The sequence below is a fragment of the Giraffa tippelskirchi genome, chromosome X, assembly GCF_054371585.1.
Source record: "Giraffa tippelskirchi isolate mGirTip1 chromosome X, T2T-mGirTip1v1.2.pri, whole genome shotgun sequence".
Lineage (NCBI taxonomy): Eukaryota > Metazoa > Chordata > Mammalia > Artiodactyla > Giraffidae > Giraffa > Giraffa tippelskirchi.
Window position 1 is genome coordinate 21,797,072 of NC_137289.1, and position 25,288 is coordinate 21,822,359.

Genomic DNA, 25,288 nt, shown 5'->3' on the forward strand with positions numbered 1-25,288 from the left:
ACTCAACACACAAAGCCTAGAATATGAAGACTCCAGCAAATTTGGGAAGTGTGTGTGTTATTCCCTCAGTTGTGCCCGACTCTTTGGACCCCACGGACTCTTTAGACCCACCAGGCTCCTCTTGTCCATTGAATTCTCCAGGCCAGAATACTGGAGTGCATAGCCAGGACCTTTTCCAGGGAATCTTCCTGACCCGTGGATCAAACCTGGGTCTCTTGCATTGCAGGCGGATGCTTTACCATCTGAGTGAGACAAGATAATAAACATGTGGCCTGTTGCCTAGGTTTGGCAAGTCCTTAGGTATAGTCAATTTCTTTTGTGTCTTACGCATGGATGCCAGAGGTTTGCCACTTGATGCCTCCAAACAGTTTGATAGTTTGAAAAAATGCTGGAGATAAAAAAAAAAAAAGAAGGGATCACGTAAAAATTGAAATCTGGAAAACAGAAGATGAGTGATAAAGTTGGGTACCTTTGTCCAATGGAAACCAAAAAGAAAATGTAGAAATATAACCAGGTTTCTCTGAATTGAGTCAAATACAAGTCAGCCATATTTCCTGGTGTCTGTCTGTTTATGGTGTCTTTTTCAGGTTCAAAGGGCAGAGGCAGAAGAATGGTTGAAACAAGATGTCTCTCTTCTGGGACAGCACTGCCATCGTGCGGAAACAGTTTGATCAGGCCAAAGCTGTGAGCTGCTCTTCCTTGCGAGGCCTAGCAGTGGAGGCCGGTCAGATCAACTTAGGAACAACAGAACCTGAACTCAAGCCTGGCCCTCAACCTTTTCTGTGTGATCTGGCAGGATCGGTGGACAGTCAGGTTCTAGGCTTAGTGTCTGATCAGTGAGGGCCCAGGACCACGGAGCCCTCCAGCTGCTGCCAGGAAGTCCAGTCACAGGAAGGAGGTAAGCGGGGCCTCAGTTTCCTAACATTGTGGTGGGCCTTAGAGCCAAGCACTGAAAATGGGGGCACTTGTCTTGTGAATCTGCCCTTTGTAGGGCCTGGGCCCATTGTGACAGGAGTGACAGAGTGCAATGGACTGGCCTAATGCCAAGTACCTTAAATAGGTGATGCCATTGACGAAGTTGAGGGTGACCAAAGGTCTAAATAAAGTACCATGGCTTGGAGCAAGAAGGACCTGTATGGAAGGAATGGGAATACACTGACTTGCTGGTTTGAGTCAGAATATTTTCTAGGAGCCTGCAGATGCTCAAGTGGATGAAAATCACAAATGTAGTGGAAGGCCTACATTGTCTGAACCCACCCACCAGCTGCGAACTTCTGTGTCTTTGCAGGTTCACTCTAAAGCCCAGGGTCAATACCTTTGTCCTGACCTGACGCTGATGTTATCTCAGTTCTTGCAGGGGAGCGGGGCAAAGACCTGGCTTTGGGGTTGGTGTGTGCTAAGTCTCTTGAGTCATGTCAGACTCTGTGCGACGCTATGGACTGCAGCCTGCCAGGGAGGATAGCATTATTTCCTTCCTGTGCTTTAAGATGGAAAGCAAACTGCTGTACTTTACTTTATTTGGGGGGACTCCAAAATCACTGCAGATGGTGACTGCAGCCATGAAATTAAAAGACGCTTGCTCCTTGGAAGTAAAGCTATGAGCAACCTAGACAGCATATTAAAAAACAGAGACATTTCTTTGCCAACAAAGGTCCGTCTGGTCAAAGCAATGGTTTTTCTGGCAGGCATGCATGGATGTGAGAGTTGGAATATAAGGACAGGTGAGCATCAAAGCATTGATGCTTTTGAGCTGTGGTGTGGCAGGAGACTCTTGAGAGTCCCTTGGACTGCACAGAGATCCAACCAGTCCATCCTAAAGGAAATCTACCCCGAATATACATTGGAGGGACTGATGCTGAAGCTGAAACTCCTATATTTTGGTCGTCTGATACGAAGAACTGACTCACTTGACAAGACCTTGATAGCGGGAAAGACTGAAAGTGGGAAGAGAAGGGGATGACAGAGGATGAGATGGGTGGATGGCATCACTGACTCCATGGACATGAGTTGGAGCAAGCTCTGGGAGTTGGTGATGGAAAGGAAAGCCTGGCGTGCTGCAGTCCGTGGGGTTGCAAAGAGTTGGACACGACTGAGCTACTGAACTGCACTCTAGCTAAGGCCATTTATGAGATGGAAAATACTTGTTTTTTTCCAATTATATATGATGATAGTATGAGACAAAGTCACGTGTGCCATCTGATTGGAATTGATAGCCGTGTAAGAGTGTATGATTACAAGTAGGGCATTGTCTGCATTCAGTCATGAGAAGTATCTGGGTCATCCTAGAGCTTCACCAAATGGCTTCTTCAACTCAACACACAAAGCCTAGAATATGAAGACTCCAGCAAATTTGGGAAGTGTGTGTGTTATTCCCTCAGTTGTGCCCGACTCTTTGGACCCCACGGACTCTTTAGACCCACCAGGCTCCTCTTGTCCATTGAATTCTCCAGGCCAGAATACTGGAGTGCATAGCCAGGACCTTTTCCAGGGAATCTTCCTGACCCGTGGATCAAACCTGGGTCTCTTGCATTGCAGGCGGATGCTTTACCATCTGAGTGAGACAAGATAATAAACATGTGGCCTGTTGCCTAGGTTTGGCAAGTCCTTAGGTATAGTCAATTTCTTTTGTGTCTTACGCATGGATGCCAGAGGTTTGCCACTTGATGCCTCCAAACAGTTTGATAGTTTGAAAAAATGCTGGAGATAAAAAAAAAAAAAGAAGGGATCACGTAAAAATTGAAATCTGGAAAACAGAAGATGAGTGATAAAGTTGGGTACCTTTGTCCAATGGAAACCAAAAAGAAAATGTAGAAATATAACCAGGTTTCTCTGAATTGAGTCAAATACAAGTCAGCCATATTTCCTGGTGTCTGTCTGTTTATGGTGTCTTTTTCAGGTTCAAAGGGCAGAGGCAGAAGAATGGTTGAAACAAGATGTCTCTCTTCTGGGACAGCACTGCCATCGTGCGGAAACGGTTTGATCAGGCCAAAGCTGTGAGCTGCTCTTCCTTGCGAGGCCTAGCAGTGGAGGCCGGTCAGATCAACTTAGGAACAACAGAACCTGAACTCAAGCCTGGCCCTCAACCTTTTCTGTGTGATCTGGCAGGATCGGTGGACAGTCAGGTTCTAGGCTTAGTGTCTGATCAGTGAGGGCCCAGGACCACGGAGCCCTCCAGCTGCTGCCAGGAAGTCCAGTCACAGGAAGGAGGTAAGCGGGGCCTCAGTTTCCTAACATTGTGGTGGGCCTTAGAGCCAAGCACTGAAAATGGGGGCACTTGTCTTGTGAATCTGCCCTTTGTAGGGCCTGGGCCCATTGTGACAGGAGTGACAGAGTGCAATGGACTGGCCTAATGCCAAGTACCTTAAATAGGTGATGCCATTGACGAAGTTGAGGGTGACCAAAGGTCTAAATAAAGTACCATGGCTTGGAGCAAGAAGGACCTGTATGGAAGGAATGGGAATACACTGACTTGCTGGTTTGAGTCAGAATATTTTCTAGGAGCCTGCAGATGCTCAAGTGGATGAAAATCACAAATGTAGTGGAAGGCCTACATTGTCTGAACCCACCCACCAGCTGCGAACTTCTGTGTCTTTGCAGGTTCACTCTAAAGCCCAGGGTCAATACCTTTGTCCTGACCTGACGCTGATGTTATCTCAGTTCTTGCAGGGGAGCGGGGCAAAGACCTGGCTTTGGGGTTGGTGTGTGCTAAGTCTCTTGAGTCATGTCAGACTCTGTGCGACGCTATGGACTGCAGCCTGCCAGGGAGGATAGCATTATTTCCTTCCTGTGCTTTAAGATGGAAAGCAAACTGCTGTACTTTACTTTATTTGGGGGGACTCCAAAATCACTGCAGATGGTGACTGCAGCCATGAAATTAAAAGACGCTTGCTCCTTGGAAGTAAAGCTATGAGCAACCTAGACAGCATATTAAAAAACAGAGACATTTCTTTGCCAACAAAGGTCCGTCTGGTCAAAGCAATGGTTTTTCTGGCAGGCATGCATGGATGTGAGAGTTGGAATATAAGGACAGGTGAGCATCAAAGCATTGATGCTTTTGAGCTGTGGTGTGGCAGGAGACTCTTGAGAGTCCCTTGGACTGCACAGAGATCCAACCAGTCCATCCTAAAGGAAATCTACCCCGAATATACATTGGAGGGACTGATGCTGAAGCTGAAACTCCTATATTTTGGTCGTCTGATACGAAGAACTGACTCACTTGACAAGACCTTGATAGCGGGAAAGACTGAAAGTGGGAAGAGAAGGGGATGACAGAGGATGAGATGGGTGGATGGCATCACTGACTCCATGGACATGAGTTGGAGCAAGCTCTGGGAGTTGGTGATGGAAAGGAAAGCCTGGCGTGCTGCAGTCCGTGGGGTTGCAAAGAGTTGGACCCGACTGAGCTACTGAACTGCACTCTAGCTAAGGCCATTTATGAGATGGAAAATACTTGTTTTTTTCCAATTATATATGATGATAGTATGAGACAAAGTCACGTGTGCCATCTGATTGGAATTGATAGCCGTGTAAGAGTGTATGATTACAAGTAGGGCATTGTCTGCATTCAGTCATGAGAAGTATCTGGGTCATCCTAGAGCTTCACCAAATGGCTTCTTCAACTCAACACACAAAGCCTAGAATATGAAGACTCCAGCAAATTTGGGAAGTGTGTGTGTTATTCCCTCAGTTGTGCCCGACTCTTTGGACCCCACGGACTCTTTAGACCCACCAGGCTCCTCTTGTCCATTGAATTCTCCAGGCCAGAATACTGGAGTGCATAGCCAGGACCTTTTCCAGGGAATCTTCCTGACCCGTGGATCAAACCTGGGTCTCTTGCATTGCAGGCGGATGCTTTACCATCTGAGTGAGACAAGATAATAAACATGTGGCCTGTTGCCTAGGTTTGGCAAGTCCTTAGGTATAGTCAATTTCTTTTGTGTCTTACGCATGGATGCCAGAGGTTTGCCACTTGATGCCTCCAAACAGTTTGATAGTTTGAAAAAATGCTGGAGATAAAAAAAAAAAAAGAAGGGATCACGTAAAAATTGAAATCTGGAAAACAGAAGATGAGTGATAAAGTTGGGTACCTTTGTCCAATGGAAACCAAAAAGAAAATGTAGAAATATAACCAGGTTTCTCTGAATTGAGTCAAATACAAGTCAGCCATATTTCCTGGTGTCTGTCTGTTTATGGTGTCTTTTTCAGGTTCAAAGGGCAGAGGCAGAAGAATGGTTGAAACAAGATGTCTCTCTTCTGGGACAGCACTGCCATCGTGCGGAAACAGTTTGATCAGGCCAAAGCTGTGAGCTGCTCTTCCTTGCGAGGCCTAGCAGTGGAGGCCGGTCAGATCAACTTAGGAACAACAGAACCTGAACTCAAGCCTGGCCCTCAACCTTTTCTGTGTGATCTGGCAGGATCGGTGGACAGTCAGGTTCTAGGCTTAGTGTCTGATCAGTGAGGGCCCAGGACCACGGAGCCCTCCAGCTGCTGCCAGGAAGTCCAGTCACAGGAAGGAGGTAAGCGGGGCCTCAGTTTCCTAACATTGTGGTGGGCCTTAGAGCCAAGCACTGAAAATGGGGGCACTTGTCTTGTGAATCTGCCCTTTGTAGGGCCTGGGCCCATTGTGACAGGAGTGACAGAGTGCAATGGACTGGCCTAATGCCAAGTACCTTAAATAGGTGATGCCATTGACGAAGTTGAGGGTGACCAAAGGTCTAAATAAAGTACCATGGCTTGGAGCAAGAAGGACCTGTATGGAAGGAATGGGAATACACTGACTTGCTGGTTTGAGTCAGAATATTTTCTAGGAGCCTGCAGATGCTCAAGTGGATGAAAATCACAAATGTAGTGGAAGGCCTACATTGTCTGAACCCACCCACCAGCTGCGAACTTCTGTGTCTTTGCAGGTTCACTCTAAAGCCCAGGGTCAATACCTTTGTCCTGACCTGACGCTGATGTTATCTCAGTTCTTGCAGGGGAGCGGGGCAAAGACCTGGCTTTGGGGTTGGTGTGTGCTAAGTCTCTTGAGTCATGTCAGACTCTGTGCGACGCTATGGACTGCAGCCTGCCAGGGAGGATAGCATTATTTCCTTCCTGTGCTTTAAGATGGAAAGCAAACTGCTGTACTTTACTTTATTTGGGGGGACTCCAAAATCACTGCAGATGGTGACTGCAGCCATGAAATTAAAAGACGCTTGCTCCTTGGAAGTAAAGCTATGAGCAACCTAGACAGCATATTAAAAAACAGAGACATTTCTTTGCCAACAAAGGTCCGTCTGGTCAAAGCAATGGTTTTTCTGGCAGGCATGCATGGATGTGAGAGTTGGAATATAAGGACAGGTGAGCATCAAAGCATTGATGCTTTTGAGCTGTGGTGTGGCAGGAGACTCTTGAGAGTCCCTTGGACTGCACAGAGATCCAACCAGTCCATCCTAAAGGAAATCTACCCCGAATATACATTGGAGGGACTGATGCTGAAGCTGAAACTCCTATATTTTGGTCGTCTGATACGAAGAACTGACTCACTTGACAAGACCTTGATAGCGGGAAAGACTGAAAGTGGGAAGAGAAGGGGATGACAGAGGATGAGATGGGTGGATGGCATCACTGACTCCATGGACATGAGTTGGAGCAAGCTCTGGGAGTTGGTGATGGAAAGGAAAGCCTGGCGTGCTGCAGTCCGTGGGGTTGCAAAGAGTTGGACACGACTGAGCTACTGAACTGCACTCTAGCTAAGGCCATTTATGAGATGGAAAATACTTGTTTTTTTCCAATTATATATGATGATAGTATGAGACAAAGTCACGTGTGCCATCTGATTGGAATTGATAGCCGTGTAAGAGTGTATGATTACAAGTAGGGCATTGTCTGCATTCAGTCATGAGAAGTATCTGGGTCATCCTAGAGCTTCACCAAATGGCTTCTTCAACTCAACACACAAAGCCTAGAATATGAAGACTCCAGCAAATTTGGGAAGTGTGTGTGTTATTCCCTCAGTTGTGCCCGACTCTTTGGACCCCACGGACTCTTTAGACCCACCAGGCTCCTCTTGTCCATTGAATTCTCCAGGCCAGAATACTGGAGTGCATAGCCAGGACCTTTTCCAGGGAATCTTCCTGACCCGTGGATCAAACCTGGGTCTCTTGCATTGCAGGCGGATGCTTTACCATCTGAGTGAGACAAGATAATAAACATGTGGCCTGTTGCCTAGGTTTGGCAAGTCCTTAGGTATAGTCAATTTCTTTTGTGTCTTACGCATGGATGCCAGAGGTTTGCCACTTGATGCCTCCAAACAGTTTGATAGTTTGAAAAAATGCTGGAGATAAAAAAAAAAAAAGAAGGGATCACGTAAAAATTGAAATCTGGAAAACAGAAGATGAGTGATAAAGTTGGGTACCTTTGTCCAATGGAAACCAAAAAGAAAATGTAGAAATATAACCAGGTTTCTCTGAATTGAGTCAAATACAAGTCAGCCATATTTCCTGGTGTCTGTCTGTTTATGGTGTCTTTTTCAGGTTCAAAGGGCAGAGGCAGAAGAATGGTTGAAACAAGATGTCTCTCTTCTGGGACAGCACTGCCATCGTGCGGAAACGGTTTGATCAGGCCAAAGCTGTGAGCTGCTCTTCCTTGCGAGGCCTAGCAGTGGAGGCCGGTCAGATCAACTTAGGAACAACAGAACCTGAACTCAAGCCTGGCCCTCAACCTTTTCTGTGTGATCTGGCAGGATCGGTGGACAGTCAGGTTCTAGGCTTAGTGTCTGATCAGTGAGGGCCCAGGACCACGGAGCCCTCCAGCTGCTGCCAGGAAGTCCAGTCACAGGAAGGAGGTAAGCGGGGCCTCAGTTTCCTAACATTGTGGTGGGCCTTAGAGCCAAGCACTGAAAATGGGGGCACTTGTCTTGTGAATCTGCCCTTTGTAGGGCCTGGGCCCATTGTGACAGGAGTGACAGAGTGCAATGGACTGGCCTAATGCCAAGTACCTTAAATAGGTGATGCCATTGACGAAGTTGAGGGTGACCAAAGGTCTAAATAAAGTACCATGGCTTGGAGCAAGAAGGACCTGTATGGAAGGAATGGGAATACACTGACTTGCTGGTTTGAGTCAGAATATTTTCTAGGAGCCTGCAGATGCTCAAGTGGATGAAAATCACAAATGTAGTGGAAGGCCTACATTGTCTGAACCCACCCACCAGCTGCGAACTTCTGTGTCTTTGCAGGTTCACTCTAAAGCCCAGGGTCAATACCTTTGTCCTGACCTGACGCTGATGTTATCTCAGTTCTTGCAGGGGAGCGGGGCAAAGACCTGGCTTTGGGGTTGGTGTGTGCTAAGTCTCTTGAGTCATGTCAGACTCTGTGCGACGCTATGGACTGCAGCCTGCCAGGGAGGATAGCATTATTTCCTTCCTGTGCTTTAAGATGGAAAGCAAACTGCTGTACTTTACTTTATTTGGGGGGACTCCAAAATCACTGCAGATGGTGACTGCAGCCATGAAATTAAAAGACGCTTGCTCCTTGGAAGTAAAGCTATGAGCAACCTAGACAGCATATTAAAAAACAGAGACATTTCTTTGCCAACAAAGGTCCGTCTGGTCAAAGCAATGGTTTTTCTGGCAGGCATGCATGGATGTGAGAGTTGGAATATAAGGACAGGTGAGCATCAAAGCATTGATGCTTTTGAGCTGTGGTGTGGCAGGAGACTCTTGAGAGTCCCTTGGACTGCACAGAGATCCAACCAGTCCATCCTAAAGGAAATCTACCCCGAATATACATTGGAGGGACTGATGCTGAAGCTGAAACTCCTATATTTTGGTCGTCTGATACGAAGAACTGACTCACTTGACAAGACCTTGATAGCGGGAAAGACTGAAAGTGGGAAGAGAAGGGGATGACAGAGGATGAGATGGGTGGATGGCATCACTGACTCCATGGACATGAGTTGGAGCAAGCTCTGGGAGTTGGTGATGGAAAGGAAAGCCTGGCGTGCTGCAGTCCGTGGGGTTGCAAAGAGTTGGACCCGACTGAGCTACTGAACTGCACTCTAGCTAAGGCCATTTATGAGATGGAAAATACTTGTTTTTTTCCAATTATATATGATGATAGTATGAGACAAAGTCACGTGTGCCATCTGATTGGAATTGATAGCCGTGTAAGAGTGTATGATTACAAGTAGGGCATTGTCTGCATTCAGTCATGAGAAGTATCTGGGTCATCCTAGAGCTTCACCAAATGGCTTCTTCAACTCAACACACAAAGCCTAGAATATGAAGACTCCAGCAAATTTGGGAAGTGTGTGTGTTATTCCCTCAGTTGTGCCCGACTCTTTGGACCCCACGGACTCTTTAGACCCACCAGGCTCCTCTTGTCCATTGAATTCTCCAGGCCAGAATACTGGAGTGCATAGCCAGGACCTTTTCCAGGGAATCTTCCTGACCCGTGGATCAAACCTGGGTCTCTTGCATTGCAGGCGGATGCTTTACCATCTGAGTGAGACAAGATAATAAACATGTGGCCTGTTGCCTAGGTTTGGCAAGTCCTTAGGTATAGTCAATTTCTTTTGTGTCTTACGCATGGATGCCAGAGGTTTGCCACTTGATGCCTCCAAACAGTTTGATAGTTTGAAAAAATGCTGGAGATAAAAAAAAAAAAAGAAGGGATCACGTAAAAATTGAAATCTGGAAAACAGAAGATGAGTGATAAAGTTGGGTACCTTTGTCCAATGGAAACCAAAAAGAAAATGTAGAAATATAACCAGGTTTCTCTGAATTGAGTCAAATACAAGTCAGCCATATTTCCTGGTGTCTGTCTGTTTATGGTGTCTTTTTCAGGTTCAAAGGGCAGAGGCAGAAGAATGGTTGAAACAAGATGTCTCTCTTCTGGGACAGCACTGCCATCGTGCGGAAACAGTTTGATCAGGCCAAAGCTGTGAGCTGCTCTTCCTTGCGAGGCCTAGCAGTGGAGGCCGGTCAGATCAACTTAGGAACAACAGAACCTGAACTCAAGCCTGGCCCTCAACCTTTTCTGTGTGATCTGGCAGGATCGGTGGACAGTCAGGTTCTAGGCTTAGTGTCTGATCAGTGAGGGCCCAGGACCACGGAGCCCTCCAGCTGCTGCCAGGAAGTCCAGTCACAGGAAGGAGGTAAGCGGGGCCTCAGTTTCCTAACATTGTGGTGGGCCTTAGAGCCAAGCACTGAAAATGGGGGCACTTGTCTTGTGAATCTGCCCTTTGTAGGGCCTGGGCCCATTGTGACAGGAGTGACAGAGTGCAATGGACTGGCCTAATGCCAAGTACCTTAAATAGGTGATGCCATTGACGAAGTTGAGGGTGACCAAAGGTCTAAATAAAGTACCATGGCTTGGAGCAAGAAGGACCTGTATGGAAGGAATGGGAATACACTGACTTGCTGGTTTGAGTCAGAATATTTTCTAGGAGCCTGCAGATGCTCAAGTGGATGAAAATCACAAATGTAGTGGAAGGCCTACATTGTCTGAACCCACCCACCAGCTGCGAACTTCTGTGTCTTTGCAGGTTCACTCTAAAGCCCAGGGTCAATACCTTTGTCCTGACCTGACGCTGATGTTATCTCAGTTCTTGCAGGGGAGCGGGGCAAAGACCTGGCTTTGGGGTTGGTGTGTGCTAAGTCTCTTGAGTCATGTCAGACTCTGTGCGACGCTATGGACTGCAGCCTGCCAGGGAGGATAGCATTATTTCCTTCCTGTGCTTTAAGATGGAAAGCAAACTGCTGTACTTTACTTTATTTGGGGGGACTCCAAAATCACTGCAGATGGTGACTGCAGCCATGAAATTAAAAGACGCTTGCTCCTTGGAAGTAAAGCTATGAGCAACCTAGACAGCATATTAAAAAACAGAGACATTTCTTTGCCAACAAAGGTCCGTCTGGTCAAAGCAATGGTTTTTCTGGCAGGCATGCATGGATGTGAGAGTTGGAATATAAGGACAGGTGAGCATCAAAGCATTGATGCTTTTGAGCTGTGGTGTGGCAGGAGACTCTTGAGAGTCCCTTGGACTGCACAGAGATCCAACCAGTCCATCCTAAAGGAAATCTACCCCGAATATACATTGGAGGGACTGATGCTGAAGCTGAAACTCCTATATTTTGGTCGTCTGATACGAAGAACTGACTCACTTGACAAGACCTTGATAGCGGGAAAGACTGAAAGTGGGAAGAGAAGGGGATGACAGAGGATGAGATGGGTGGATGGCATCACTGACTCCATGGACATGAGTTGGAGCAAGCTCTGGGAGTTGGTGATGGAAAGGAAAGCCTGGCGTGCTGCAGTCCGTGGGGTTGCAAAGAGTTGGACCCGACTGAGCTACTGAACTGCACTCTAGCTAAGGCCATTTATGAGATGGAAAATACTTGTTTTTTTCCAATTATATATGATGATAGTATGAGACAAAGTCACGTGTGCCATCTGATTGGAATTGATAGCCGTGTAAGAGTGTATGATTACAAGTAGGGCATTGTCTGCATTCAGTCATGAGAAGTATCTGGGTCATCCTAGAGCTTCACCAAATGGCTTCTTCAACTCAACACACAAAGCCTAGAATATGAAGACTCCAGCAAATTTGGGAAGTGTGTGTGTTATTCCCTCAGTTGTGCCTGACTCTTTGGACCCCACGGACTCTTTAGACCCACCAGGCTCCTCTTGTCCATTGAATTCTCCAGGCCAGAATACTGGAGTGCATAGCCAGGACCTTTTCCAGGGAATCTTCCTGACCCGTGGATCAAACCTGGGTCTCTTGCATTGCAGGCGGATGCTTTACCATCTGAGTGAGACAAGATAATAAACATGTGGCCTGTTGCCTAGGTTTGGCAAGTCCTTAGGTATAGTCAATTTCTTTTGTGTCTTACGCATGGATGCCAGAGGTTTGCCACTTGATGCCTCCAAACAGTTTGATAGTTTGAAAAAATGCTGGAGATAAAAAAAAAAAAGAAGGGATCACGTAAAAATTGAAATCTGGAAAACAGAAGATGAGTGATAAAGTTGGGTACCTTTGTCCAATGGAAACCAAAAAGAAAATGTAGAAATATAACCAGGTTTCTCTGAATTGAGTCAAATACAAGTCAGCCATATTTCCTGGTGTCTGTCTGTTTATGGTGTCTTTTTCAGGTTCAAAGGGCAGAGGCAGAAGAATGGTTGAAACAAGATGTCTCTCTTCTGGGACAGCACTGCCATCGTGCGGAAACAGTTTGATCAGGCCAAAGCTGTGAGCTGCTCTTCCTTGCGAGGCCTAGCAGTGGAGGCCGGTCAGATCAACTTAGGAACAACAGAACCTGAACTCAAGCCTGGCCCTCAACCTTTTCTGTGTGATCTGGCAGGATCGGTGGACAGTCAGGTTCTAGGCTTAGTGTCTGATCAGTGAGGGCCCAGGACCACGGAGCCCTCCAGCTGCTGCCAGGAAGTCCAGTCACAGGAAGGAGGTAAGCGGGGCCTCAGTTTCCTAACATTGTGGTGGGCCTTAGAGCCAAGCACTGAAAATGGGGGCACTTGTCTTGTGAATCTGCCCTTTGTAGGGCCTGGGCCCATTGTGACAGGAGTGACAGAGTGCAATGGACTGGCCTAATGCCAAGTACCTTAAATAGGTGATGCCATTGACGAAGTTGAGGGTGACCAAAGGTCTAAATAAAGTACCATGGCTTGGAGCAAGAAGGACCTGTATGGAAGGAATGGGAATACACTGACTTGCTGGTTTGAGTCAGAATATTTTCTAGGAGCCTGCAGATGCTCAAGTGGATGAAAATCACAAATGTAGTGGAAGGCCTACATTGTCTGAACCCACCCACCAGCTGCGAACTTCTGTGTCTTTGCAGGTTCACTCTAAAGCCCAGGGTCAATACCTTTGTCCTGACCTGACGCTGATGTTATCTCAGTTCTTGCAGGGGAGCGGGGCAAAGACCTGGCTTTGGGGTTGGTGTGTGCTAAGTCTCTTGAGTCATGTCAGACTCTGTGCGACGCTATGGACTGCAGCCTGCCAGGGAGGATAGCATTATTTCCTTCCTGTGCTTTAAGATGGAAAGCAAACTGCTGTACTTTACTTTATTTGGGGGGACTCCAAAATCACTGCAGATGGTGACTGCAGCCATGAAATTAAAAGACGCTTGCTCCTTGGAAGTAAAGCTATGAGCAACCTAGACAGCATATTAAAAAACAGAGACATTTCTTTGCCAACAAAGGTCCGTCTGGTCAAAGCAATGGTTTTTCTGGCAGGCATGCATGGATGTGAGAGTTGGAATATAAGGACAGGTGAGCATCAAAGCATTGATGCTTTTGAGCTGTGGTGTGGCAGGAGACTCTTGAGAGTCCCTTGGACTGCACAGAGATCCAACCAGTCCATCCTAAAGGAAATCTACCCCGAATATACATTGGAGGGACTGATGCTGAAGCTGAAACTCCTATATTTTGGTCGTCTGATACGAAGAACTGACTCACTTGACAAGACCTTGATAGCGGGAAAGACTGAAAGTGGGAAGAGAAGGGGATGACAGAGGATGAGATGGGTGGATGGCATCACTGACTCCATGGACATGAGTTGGAGCAAGCTCTGGGAGTTGGTGATGGAAAGGAAAGCCTGGCGTGCTGCAGTCCGTGGGGTTGCAAAGAGTTGGACACGACTGAGCTACTGAACTGCACTCTAGCTAAGGCCATTTATGAGATGGAAAATACTTGTTTTTTTCCAATTATATATGATGATAGTATGAGACAAAGTCACGTGTGCCATCTGATTGGAATTGATAGCCGTGTAAGAGTGTATGATTACAAGTAGGGCATTGTCTGCATTCAGTCATGAGAAGTATCTGGGTCATCCTAGAGCTTCACCAAATGGCTTCTTCAACTCAACACACAAAGCCTAGAATATGAAGACTCCAGCAAATTTGGGAAGTGTGTGTGTTATTCCCTCAGTTGTGCCTGACTCTTTGGACCCCACGGACTCTTTAGACCCACCAGGCTCCTCTTGTCCATTGAATTCTCCAGGCCAGAATACTGGAGTGCATAGCCAGGACCTTTTCCAGGGAATCTTCCTGACCCGTGGATCAAACCTGGGTCTCTTGCATTGCAGGCGGATGCTTTACCATCTGAGTGAGACAAGATAATAAACATGTGGCCTGTTGCCTAGATTTGGCAAGTCCTTAGGTATAGTCAATTTCTTTTGTGTCTTACGCATGGATGCCAGAGGTTTGCCACTTGATGCCTCCAAACAGTTTGATAGTTTGAAAAAATGCTGGAGATAAAAAAAAAAAAAGAAGGGATCACGTAAAAATTGAAATCTGGAAAACAGAAGATGAGTGATAAAGTTGGGTACCTTTGTCCAATGGAAACCAAAAAGAAAATGTAGAAATATAACCAGGTTTCTCTGAATTGAGTCAAATACAAGTCAGCCATATTTCCTGGTGTCTGTCTGTTTATGGTGTCTTTTTCAGGTTCAAAGGGCAGAGGCAGAAGAATGGTTGAAACAAGATGTCTCTCTTCTGGGACAGCACTGCCATCGTGCGGAAACGGTTTGATCAGGCCAAAGCTGTGAGCTGCTCTTCCTTGCGAGGCCTAGCAGTGGAGGCCGGTCAGATCAACTTAGGAACAACAGAACCTGAACTCAAGCCTGGCCCTCAACCTTTTCTGTGTGATCTGGCAGGATCGGTGGACAGTCAGGTTCTAGGCTTAGTGTCTGATCAGTGAGGGCCCAGGACCACGGAGCCCTCCAGCTGCTGCCAGGAAGTCCAGTCACAGGAAGGAGGTAAGCGGGGCCTCAGTTTCCTAACATTGTGGTGGGCCTTAGAGCCAAGCACTGAAAATGGGGGCACTTGTCTTGTGAATCTGCCCTTTGTAGGGCCTGGGCCCATTGTGACAGGAGTGACAGAGTGCAATGGACTGGCCTAATGCCAAGTACCTTAAATAGGTGATGCCATTGACGAAGTTGAGGGTGACCAAAGGTCTAAATAAAGTACCATGGCTTGGAGCAAGAAGGACCTGTATGGAAGGAATGGGAATACACTGACTTGCTGGTTTGAGTCAGAATATTTTCTAGGAGCCTGCAGATGCTCAAGTGGATGAAAATCACAAATGTAGTGGAAGGCCTACATTGTCTGAACCCACCCACCAGCTGCGAACTTCTGTGTCTTTGCAGGTTCACTCTAAAGCCCAGGGTCAATACCTTTGTCCTGACCTGACGCTGATGTTATCTCAGTTCTTGCAGGGGAGCGGGGCAAAGACCTGGCTTTGGGGTTGGTGTGTGCTAAGTCTCTTGAGTCATGTCAGACTCTGTGCGACGCTATGGACTGCAGCCTGCCAGGGAGGATAGCATTATTTCCTTCCTGTGCTTTAAGATGGAAAGCAAACTGCTGTACTTTACTTTATTTGGGGGGACTCCAAAATCACTGCAGATGGTGACTGCAGCCATGAAATTAAAAGACGCTTGCTCCTTGGAAGTAAAGCTATGAGCAACCTAGACAGCATATTAAAAAACAGAGACATTTCTTTGCCAACAAAGGTCCGTCTGGTCAAAGCAATGGTTTTTCTGGCAGGCATGCATGGATGTGAGAGTTGGAATATAAGGACAGGTGAGCATCAAAGCATTGATGCTTTTGAGCTGTGGTGTGGCAGGAGACTCTTGAGAGTCCCTTGGACTGCACAGAGATCCAACCAGTCCATCCTAAAGGAAATCTACCCCGAATATACATTGGAGGGACTGATGCTGAAGCTGAAACTCCTATATTTTGGTCGTCTGATACGAAGAACTGACTCACTTGACAAGACCTTGATAGCGGGAAAGACTGAAAGTGGGAAGAGAAGGGGATGACAGAGGATGAGATGGGTGGATGGCATCACTGACTCCATGGACATGAGTTGGAGCAAGCTCTGGGAGTTGGTGATGGAAAGGAAAGCCTGGCGTGCTGCAGTCCGTGGGGTTGCAAAGAGTTGGACACGACTGAGCTACTGAACTGCACTCTAGCTAAGGCCATTTATGAGATGGAAAATACTTGTTTTTTTCCAATTATATATGATGATAGTATGAGACAAAGTCACGTGTGCCATCTGATTGGAATTGATAGCCGTGTAAGAGTGTATGATTACAAGTAGGGCATTGTCTGCTTTCAGTCATGAGAAGTATCTGGGTCATCCTAGAGCTTCACCAAATGGCTTCTTCAACTCAACACACAAAGCCTAGAATATGAAGACTCCAGCAAATTTGGGAAGTGTGTGTGTTATTCCCTCAGTTGTGCCTGACTCTTTGGACCCCACGGACTCTTTAGACCCACCAGGCTCCTCTTGTCCATTGAATTCTCCAGGCCAGAATACTGGAGTGCATAGCCAGGACCTTTTCCAGGGAATCTTCCTGACCCGTGGATCAAACCTGGGTCTCTTGCATTGCAGGCGGATGCTTTACCATCTGAGTGAGACAAGATAATAAACATGTGGCCTGTTGCCTAGATTTGGCAAGTCCTTAGGTATAGTCAATTTCTTTTGTGTCTTACGCATGGATGCCAGAGGTTTGCCACTTGATGCCTCCAAACAGTTTGATAGTTTGAAAAAATGCTGGAGATAAAAAAAAAAAAAGAAGGGATCACGTAAAAATTGAAATCTGGAAAACAGAAGATGAGTGATAAAGTTGGGTACCTTTGTCCAATGGAAACCAAAAAGAAAATGTAGAAATATAACCAGGTTTCTCTGAATTGAGTCAAATACAAGTCAGCCATATTTCCTGGTGTCTGTCTGTTTATGGTGTCTTTTTCAGGTTCAAAGGGCAGAGGCAGAAGAATGGTTGAAACAAGATGTCTCTCTTCTGGGACAGCACTGCCATCGTGCGGAAACGGTTTGATCAGGCCAAAGCTGTGAGCTGCTCTTCCTTGCGAGGCCTAGCAGTGGAGGCCGGTCAGATCAACTTAGGAACAACAGAACCTGAACTCAAGCCTGGCCCTCAACCTTTTCTGTGTGATCTGGCAGGATCGGTGGACAGTCAGGTTCTAGGCTTAGTGTCTGATCAGTGAGGGCCCAGGACCACGGAGCCCTCCAGCTGCTGCCAGGAAGTCCAGTCACAGGAAGGAGGTAAGCGGGGCCTCAGTTTCCTAACATTGTGGTGGGCCTTAGAGCCAAGCACTGAAAATGGGGGCACTTGTCTTGTGAATCTGCCCTTTGTAGGGCCTGGGCCCATTGTGACAGGAGTGACAGAGTGCAATGGACTGGCCTAATGCCAAGTACCTTAAATAGGTGATGCCATTGACGAAGTTGAGGGTGACCAAAGGTCTAAATAAAGTACCATGGCTTGGAGCAAGAAGGACCTGTATGGAAGGAATGGGAATACACTGACTTGCTGGTTTGAGTCAGAATATTTTCTAGGAGCCTGCAGATGCTCAAGTGGATGAAAATCACAAATGTAGTGGAAGGCCTACATTGTCTGAACCCACCCACCAGCTGCGAACTTCTGTGTCTTTGCAGGTTCACTCTAAAGCCCAGGGTCAATACCTTTGTCCTGACCTGACGCTGATGTTATCTCAGTTCTTGCAGGGGAGCGGGGCAAAGACCTGGCTTTGGGGTTGGTGTGTGCTAAGTCTCTTGAGTCATGTCAGACTCTGTGCGACGCTATGGACTGCAGCCTGCCAGGGAGGATAGCATTATTTCCTTCCTGTGCTTTAAGATGGAAAGCAAACTGCTGTACTTTACTTTATTTGGGGGGACTCCAAAATCACTGCAGATGGTGACTGCAGCCATGAAATTAAAAGACGCTTGCTCCTTGGAAGTAAAGCTATGAGCAACCTAGACAGCATATTAAAAAACAGAGACATTTCTTTGCCAACAAAGGTCCGTCTGGTCAAAGCAATGGTTTTTCTGGCAGGCATGCATGGATGTGAGAGTTGGAATATAAGGACAGGTGAGCATCAAAGCATTGATGCTTTTGAGCTGTGGTGTGGCAGGAGACTCTTGAGAGTCCCTTGGACTGCACAGAGATCCAACCAGTCCATCCTAAAGGAAATCTACCCCGAATATACATTGGAGGGACTGATGCTGAAGCTGAAACTCCTATATTTTGGTCGTCTGATACGAAGAACTGACTCACTTGACAAGACCTTGATAGCGGGAAAGACTGAAAGTGGGAAGAGAAGGGGATGACAGAGGATGAGATGGGTGGATGGCATCACTGACTCCATGGACATGAGTTGGAGCAAGCTCTGGGAGTTGGTGATGGAAAGGAAAGCCTGGCGTGCTGCAGTCCGTGGGGTTGCAAAGAGTTGGACCCGACTGAGCTACTGAACTGCACTCTAGCTAAGGCCATTTATGAGATGGAAAATACTTGTTTTTTTCCAATTATATATGATGATAGTATGAGACAAAGTCACGTGTGCCATCTGATTGGAATTGATAGCCGTGTAAGAGTGTATGATTACAAGTAGGGCATTGTCTGCATTCAGTCATGAGAAGTATCTGGGTCATCCTAGAGCTTCACCAAATGGCTTCTTCAACTCAACACACAAAGCCTAGAATATGAAGACTCCAGCAAATTTGGGAAGTGTGTGTGTTATTCCCTCAGTTGTGCCTGACTCTTTGGACCCCACGGACTCTTTAGACCCACCAGGCTCCTCTTGTCCATTGAATTCTCCAGGCCAGAATACTGGAGTGCATAGCCAGGACCTTTTCCAGGGAATCTTCCTGACCCGTGGATCAAACCTGGGTCTCTTGCATTGCAGGCGGATGCTTTACCATCTGAGTGAGACAAGATAATAAACATGTGGCCTGTTGCCTAGGTTTGGCAAGTCCTTAGGTATAGTCAATTTCTTTTGTGTCTTACGCATGGATGCCAGAGGTTTGCCACTTGATGCCTCCAAACAGTTTGATAGTTTGAAAAAATGCTGGAGATAAAAAAAAAAAAAGAAGGGATCACGTAAAAATTGAAATCTGGAAAACAGAAGATGAGTGATAAAGTTGGGTACCTTTGTCCAATGGAAACCAAAAAGAAAATGTAGAAATATAACCAGGTTTCTCTGAATTGAGTCAAATACAAGTCAGCCATATTTCCTGGTGTCTGTCTGTTTATGGTGTCTTTTTCAGGTTCAAAGGGCAGAGGCAGAAGAATGGTTGAAACAAGATGTCTCTCTTCTGGGACAGCACTGCCATCGTGCGGAAACAGTTTGATCAGGCCAAAGCTGTGAGCTGCTCTTCCTTGCGAGGCCTAGCAGTGGAGGCCGGTCAGATCAACTTAGGAACAACAGAACCTGAACTCAAGCCTGGCCCTCAACCTTTTCTGTGTGATCTGGCAGGATCGGTGGACAGTCAGGTTCTAGGCTTAGTGTCTGATCAGTGAGGGCCCAGGACCACGGAGCCCTCCAGCTGCTGCCAGGAAGTCCAGTCACAGGAAGGAGGTAAGCGGGGCCTCAGTTTCCTAACATTGTGGTGGGCCTTAGAGCCAAGCACTGAAAATGGGGGCACTTGTCTTGTGAATCTGCCCTTTGTAGGGCCTGGGCCCATTGTGACAGGAGTGACAGAGTGCAATGGACTGGCCTAATGCCAAGTACCTTAAATAGGTGATGCCATTGACGAAGTTGAGGGTGACCAAAGGTCTAAATAAAGTACCATGGCTTGGAGCAAGAAGGACCTGTATGGAAGGAATGGGAATACACTGACTTGCTGGTTTGAGTCAGAATATTTTCTAGGAGCCTGCAGATGCTCAAGTGGATGAAAATCACAAATGTAGTGGAAGGCCTACATTGTCTGAACCCACCCACCAGCTGCGAACTTCTGTGTCTTTGCAGGTTCACTCTAAAGCCCAGGGTCAATACCTTTGTCCTGACCTGACGCTGATGTTATCTCAGTTCTTGCAGGGGAGCGGGGCAAAGACCTGGCTTTGGGGTTGGTGTGTGCTAAGTCTCTTGAGTCATGTCAGACTCTGTGCGACGCTATGGACTGCAGCCTGCCAGGGAGGATAGCATTATTTCCTTCCTGTGCTTTAAGATGGAAAGCAAACTGCTGTACTTTACTTTATTTGGGGGGACTCCAAAATCACTGCAGATGGTGACTGCAGCCATGAAATTAAAAGACGCTTGCTCCTTGGAAGTAAAGCTATGAGCAACCTAGACAGCATATTAAAAAACAGAGACATTTCTTTGCCAACAAAGGTCCGTCTGGTCAAAGCAATGGTTTTTCTGGCAGGCATGCATGGATGTGAGAGTTGGAATATAAGGACAGGTGAGCATCAAAGCATTGATGCTTTTGAGCTGTGGTGTGGCAGGAGACTCTTGAGAGTCCCTTGGACTGCACAGAGATCCAACCAGTCCATCCTAAAGGAAATCTACCCCGAATATACATTGGAGGGACTGATGCTGAAGCTGAAACTCCTATATTTTGGTCGTCTGATACGAAGAACTGACTCACTTGACAAGACCTTGATAGCGGGAAAGACTGAAAGTGGGAAGAGAAGGGGATGACAGAGGATGAGATGGGTGGATGGCATCACTGACTCCATGGACATGAGTTGGAGCAAGCTCTGGGAGTTGGTGATGGAAAGGAAAGCCTGGCGTGCTGCAGTCCGTGGGGTTGCAAAGAGTTGGACACGACTGAGCTACTGAACTGCACTCTAGCTAAGGCCATTTATGAGATGGAAAATACTTGTTTTTTTCCAATTATATATGATGATAGTATGAGACAAAGTCACGTGTGCCATCTGATTGGAATTGATAGCCGTGTAAGAGTGTATGATTACAAGTAGGGCATTGTCTGCATTCAGTCATGAGAAGTATCTGGGTCATCCTAGAGCTTCACCAAATGGCTTCTTCAACTCAACACACAAAGCCTAGAATATGAAGACTCCAGCAAATTTGGGAAGTGTGTGTGTTATTCCCTCAGTTGTGCCTGACTCTTTGGACCCCACGGACTCTTTAGACCCACCAGGCTCCTCTTGTCCATTGAATTCTCCAGGCCAGAATACTGGAGTGCATAGCCAGGACCTTTTCCAGGGAATCTTCCTGACCCGTGGATCAAACCTGGGTCTCTTGCATTGCAGGCGGATGCTTTACCATCTGAGTGAGACAAGATAATAAACATGTGGCCTGTTGCCTAGATTTGGCAAGTCCTTAGGTATAGTCAATTTCTTTTGTGTCTTACGCATGGATGCCAGAGGTTTGCCACTTGATGCCTCCAAACAGTTTGATAGTTTGAAAAAATGCTGGAGATAAAAAAAAAAAAAGAAGGGATCACGTAAAAATTGAAATCTGGAAAACAGAAGATGAGTGATAAAGTTGGGTACCTTTGTCCAATGGAAACCAAAAAGAAAATGTAGAAATATAACCAGGTTTCTCTGAATTGAGTCAAATACAAGTCAGCCATATTTCCTGGTGTCTGTCTGTTTATGGTGTCTTTTTCAGGTTCAAAGGGCAGAGGCAGAAGAATGGTTGAAACAAGATGTCTCTCTTCTGGGACAGCACTGCCATCGTGCGGAAACGGTTTGATCAGGCCAAAGCTGTGAGCTGCTCTTCCTTGCGAGGCCTAGCAGTGGAGGCCGGTCAGATCAACTTAGGAACAACAGAACCTGAACTCAAGCCTGGCCCTCAACCTTTTCTGTGTGATCTGGCAGGATCGGTGGACAGTCAGGTTCTAGGCTTAGTGTCTGATCAGTGAGGGCCCAGGACCACGGAGCCCTCCAGCTGCTGCCAGGAAGTCCAGTCACAGGAAGGAGGTAAGCGGGGCCTCAGTTTCCTAACATTGTGGTGGGCCTTAGAGCCAAGCACTGAAAATGGGGGCACTTGTCTTGTGAATCTGCCCTTTGTAGGGCCTGGGCCCATTGTGACAGGAGTGACAGAGTGCAATGGACTGGCCTAATGCCAAGTACCTTAAATAGGTGATGCCATTGACGAAGTTGAGGGTGACCAAAGGTCTAAATAAAGTACCATGGCTTGGAGCAAGAAGGACCTGTATGGAAGGAATGGGAATACACTGACTTGCTGGTTTGAGTCAGAATATTTTCTAGGAGCCTGCAGATGCTCAAGTGGATGAAAATCACAAATGTAGTGGAAGGCCTACATTGTCTGAACCCACCCACCAGCTGCGAACTTCTGTGTCTTTGCAGGTTCACTCTAAAGCCCAGGGTCAATACCTTTGTCCTGACCTGACGCTGATGTTATCTCAGTTCTTGCAGGGGAGCGGGGCAAAGACCTGGCTTTGGGGTTGGTGTGTGCTAAGTCTCTTGAGTCATGTCAGACTCTGTGCGACGCTATGGACTGCAGCCTGCCAGGGAGGATAGCATTATTTCCTTCCTGTGCTTTAAGATGGAAAGCAAACTGCTGTACTTTACTTTATTTGGGGGGACTCCAAAATCACTGCAGATGGTGACTGCAGCCATGAAATTAAAAGACGCTTGCTCCTTGGAAGTAAAGCTATGAGCAACCTAGACAGCATATTAAAAAACAGAGACATTTCTTTGCCAACAAAGGTCCGTCTGGTCAAAGCAATGGTTTTTCTGGCAGGCATGCATGGATGTGAGAGTTGGAATATAAGGACAGGTGAGCATCAAAGCATTGATGCTTTTGAGCTGTGGTGTGGCAGGAGACTCTTGAGAGTCCCTTGGACTGCACAGAGATCCAACCAGTCCATCCTAAAGGAAATCTACCCCGAATATACATTGGAGGGACTGATGCTGAAGCTGAAACTCCTATATTTTGGTCGTCTGATACGAAGAACTGACTCACTTGACAAGACCTTGATAGCGGGAAAGACTGAAAGTGGGAAGAGAAGGGGATGACAGAGGATGAGATGGGTGGATGGCATCACTGACTCCATGGACATGAGTTGGAGCAAGCTCTGGGAGTTGGTGATGGAAAGGAAAGCCTGGCGTGCTGCAGTCCGTGGGGTTGCAAAGAGTTGGACACGACTGAGCTACTGAACTGACCTCTAGCTAAGGCCATTTATGAGATGGAAAATACTTGTTTTTTTCCAATTATATATGATGATAGTATGAGACAAAGTCACGTGTGCCATCTGATTGGAATTGATAGCCGTGTAAGAGTGTATGATTACAAGTAGGGCATTGTCTGCATTCAGTCATGAGAAGTATCTGGGTCATCCTAGAGCTTCACCAAATGGCTTCTTCAACTCAACACACAAAGCCTAGAATATGAAGACTCCAGCAAATTTGGGAAGTGTGTGTGTTATTCCCTCAGTTGTGCCTGACTCTTTGGACCCCACGGACTCTTTAGACCCACCAGGCTCCTCTTGTCCATTGAATTCTCCAGGCCAGAATACTGGAGTGCATAGCCAGGACCTTTTCCAGGGAATCTTCCTGACCCGTGGATCAAACCTGGGTCTCTTGCATTGCAGGCGGATGCTTTACCATCTGAGTGAGACAAGATAATAAACATGTGGCCTGTTGCCTAGGTTTGGCAAGTCCTTAGGTATAGTCAATTTCTTTTGTGTCTTACGCATGGATGCCAGAGGTTTGCCACTTGATGCCTCCAAACAGTTTGATAGTTTGAAAAAATGCTGGAGATAAAAAAAAAAAAAGAAGGGATCACGTAAAAATTGAAATCTGGAAAACAGAAGATGAGTGATAAAGTTGGGTACCTTTGTCCAATGGAAACCAAAAAGAAAATGTAGAAATATAACCAGGTTTCTCTGAATTGAGTCAAATACAAGTCAGCCATATTTCCTGGTGTCTGTCTGTTTATGGTGTCTTTTTCAGGTTCAAAGGGCAGAGGCAGAAGAATGGTTGAAACAAGATGTCTCTCTTCTGGGACAGCACTGCCATCGTGCGGAAACGGTTTGATCAGGCCAAAGCTGTGAGCTGCTCTTCCTTGCGAGGCCTAGCAGTGGAGGCCGGTCAGATCAACTTAGGAACAACAGAACCTGAACTCAAGCCTGGCCCTCAACCTTTTCTGTGTGATCTGGCAGGATCGGTGGACAGTCAGGTTCTAGGCTTAGTGTCTGATCAGTGAGGGCCCAGGACCACGGAGCCCTCCAGCTGCTGCCAGGAAGTCCAGTCACAGGAAGGAGGTAAGCGGGGCCTCAGTTTCCTAACATTGTGGTGGGCCTTAGAGCCAAGCACTGAAAATGGGGGCACTTGTCTTGTGAATCTGCCCTTTGTAGGGCCTGGGCCCATTGTGACAGGAGTGACAGAGTGCAATGGACTGGCCTAATGCCAAGTACCTTAAATAGGTGATGCCATTGACGAAGTTGAGGGTGACCAAAGGTCTAAATAAAGTACCATGGCTTGGAGCAAGAAGGACCTGTATGGAAGGAATGGGAATACACTGACTTGCTGGTTTGAGTCAGAATATTTTCTAGGAGCCTGCAGATGCTCAAGTGGATGAAAATCACAAATGTAGTGGAAGGCCTACATTGTCTGAACCCACCCACCAGCTGCGAACTTCTGTGTCTTTGCAGGTTCACTCTAAAGCCCAGGGTCAATACCTTTGTCCTGACCTGACGCTGATGTTATCTCAGTTCTTGCAGGGGAGCGGGGCAAAGACCTGGCTTTGGGGTTGGTGTGTGCTAAGTCTCTTGAGTCATGTCAGACTCTGTGCGACGCTATGGACTGCAGCCTGCCAGGGAGGATAGCATTATTTCCTTCCTGTGCTTTAAGATGGAAAGCAAACTGCTGTACTTTACTTTATTTGGGGGGACTCCAAAATCACTGCAGATGGTGACTGCAGCCATGAAATTAAAAGACGCTTGCTCCTTGGAAGTAAAGCTATGAGCAACCTAGACAGCATATTAAAAAACAGAGACATTTCTTTGCCAACAAAGGTCCGTCTGGTCAAAGCAATGGTTTTTCTGGCAGGCATGCATGGATGTGAGAGTTGGAATATAAGGACAGGTGAGCATCAAAGCATTGATGCTTTTGAGCTGTGGTGTGGCAGGAGACTCTTGAGAGTCCCTTGGACTGCACAGAGATCCAACCAGTCCATCCTAAAGGAAATCTACCCCGAATATACATTGGAGGGACTGATGCTGAAGCTGAAACTCCTATATTTTGGTCGTCTGATACGAAGAACTGACTCACTTGACAAGACCTTGATAGCGGGAAAGACTGAAAGTGGGAAGAGAAGGGGATGACAGAGGATGAGATGGGTGGATGGCATCACTGACTCCATGGACATGAGTTGGAGCAAGCTCTGGGAGTTGGTGATGGAAAGGAAAGCCTGGCGTGCTGCAGTCCGTGGGGTTGCAAAGAGTTGGACCCGACTGAGCTACTGAACTGCACTCTAGCTAAGGCCATTTATGAGATGGAAAATACTTGTTTTTTTCCAATTATATATGATGATAGTATGAGACAAAGTCACGTGTGCCATCTG

At 46.8% G+C, this 25,288-nt stretch overlaps 3 long non-coding RNA genes across 3 annotated transcripts; all 3 read left to right on the plus strand.

Annotated features, from left to right (window-relative positions):
• The first annotated feature begins 585 nt into the window (after positions 1 to 585).
• Positions 586 to 5,115, plus strand: LOC145536981 (uncharacterized). Its single transcript, XR_014076115.1, has 2 exons — positions 586 to 898; positions 2,897 to 5,115. It is a non-coding gene; the product is annotated as an uncharacterized LOC145536981 (long non-coding RNA).
• An 88-nt stretch (positions 5,116 to 5,203) lies between these two features.
• Positions 5,204 to 9,733, plus strand: LOC145536982 (uncharacterized). Its single transcript, XR_014076116.1, has 2 exons — positions 5,204 to 5,516; positions 7,515 to 9,733. It is a non-coding gene; the product is annotated as an uncharacterized LOC145536982 (long non-coding RNA).
• A 2,398-nt stretch (positions 9,734 to 12,131) lies between these two features.
• LOC145536983 (uncharacterized) lies at positions 12,132 to 18,968 on the plus strand. The gene is made up of 3 exons (XR_014076117.1): positions 12,132 to 12,442; positions 14,441 to 14,751; positions 16,750 to 18,968. It is a non-coding gene; the product is annotated as an uncharacterized LOC145536983 (long non-coding RNA).
• The last annotated feature ends 6,320 nt before the right edge of the window (positions 18,969 to 25,288 follow it).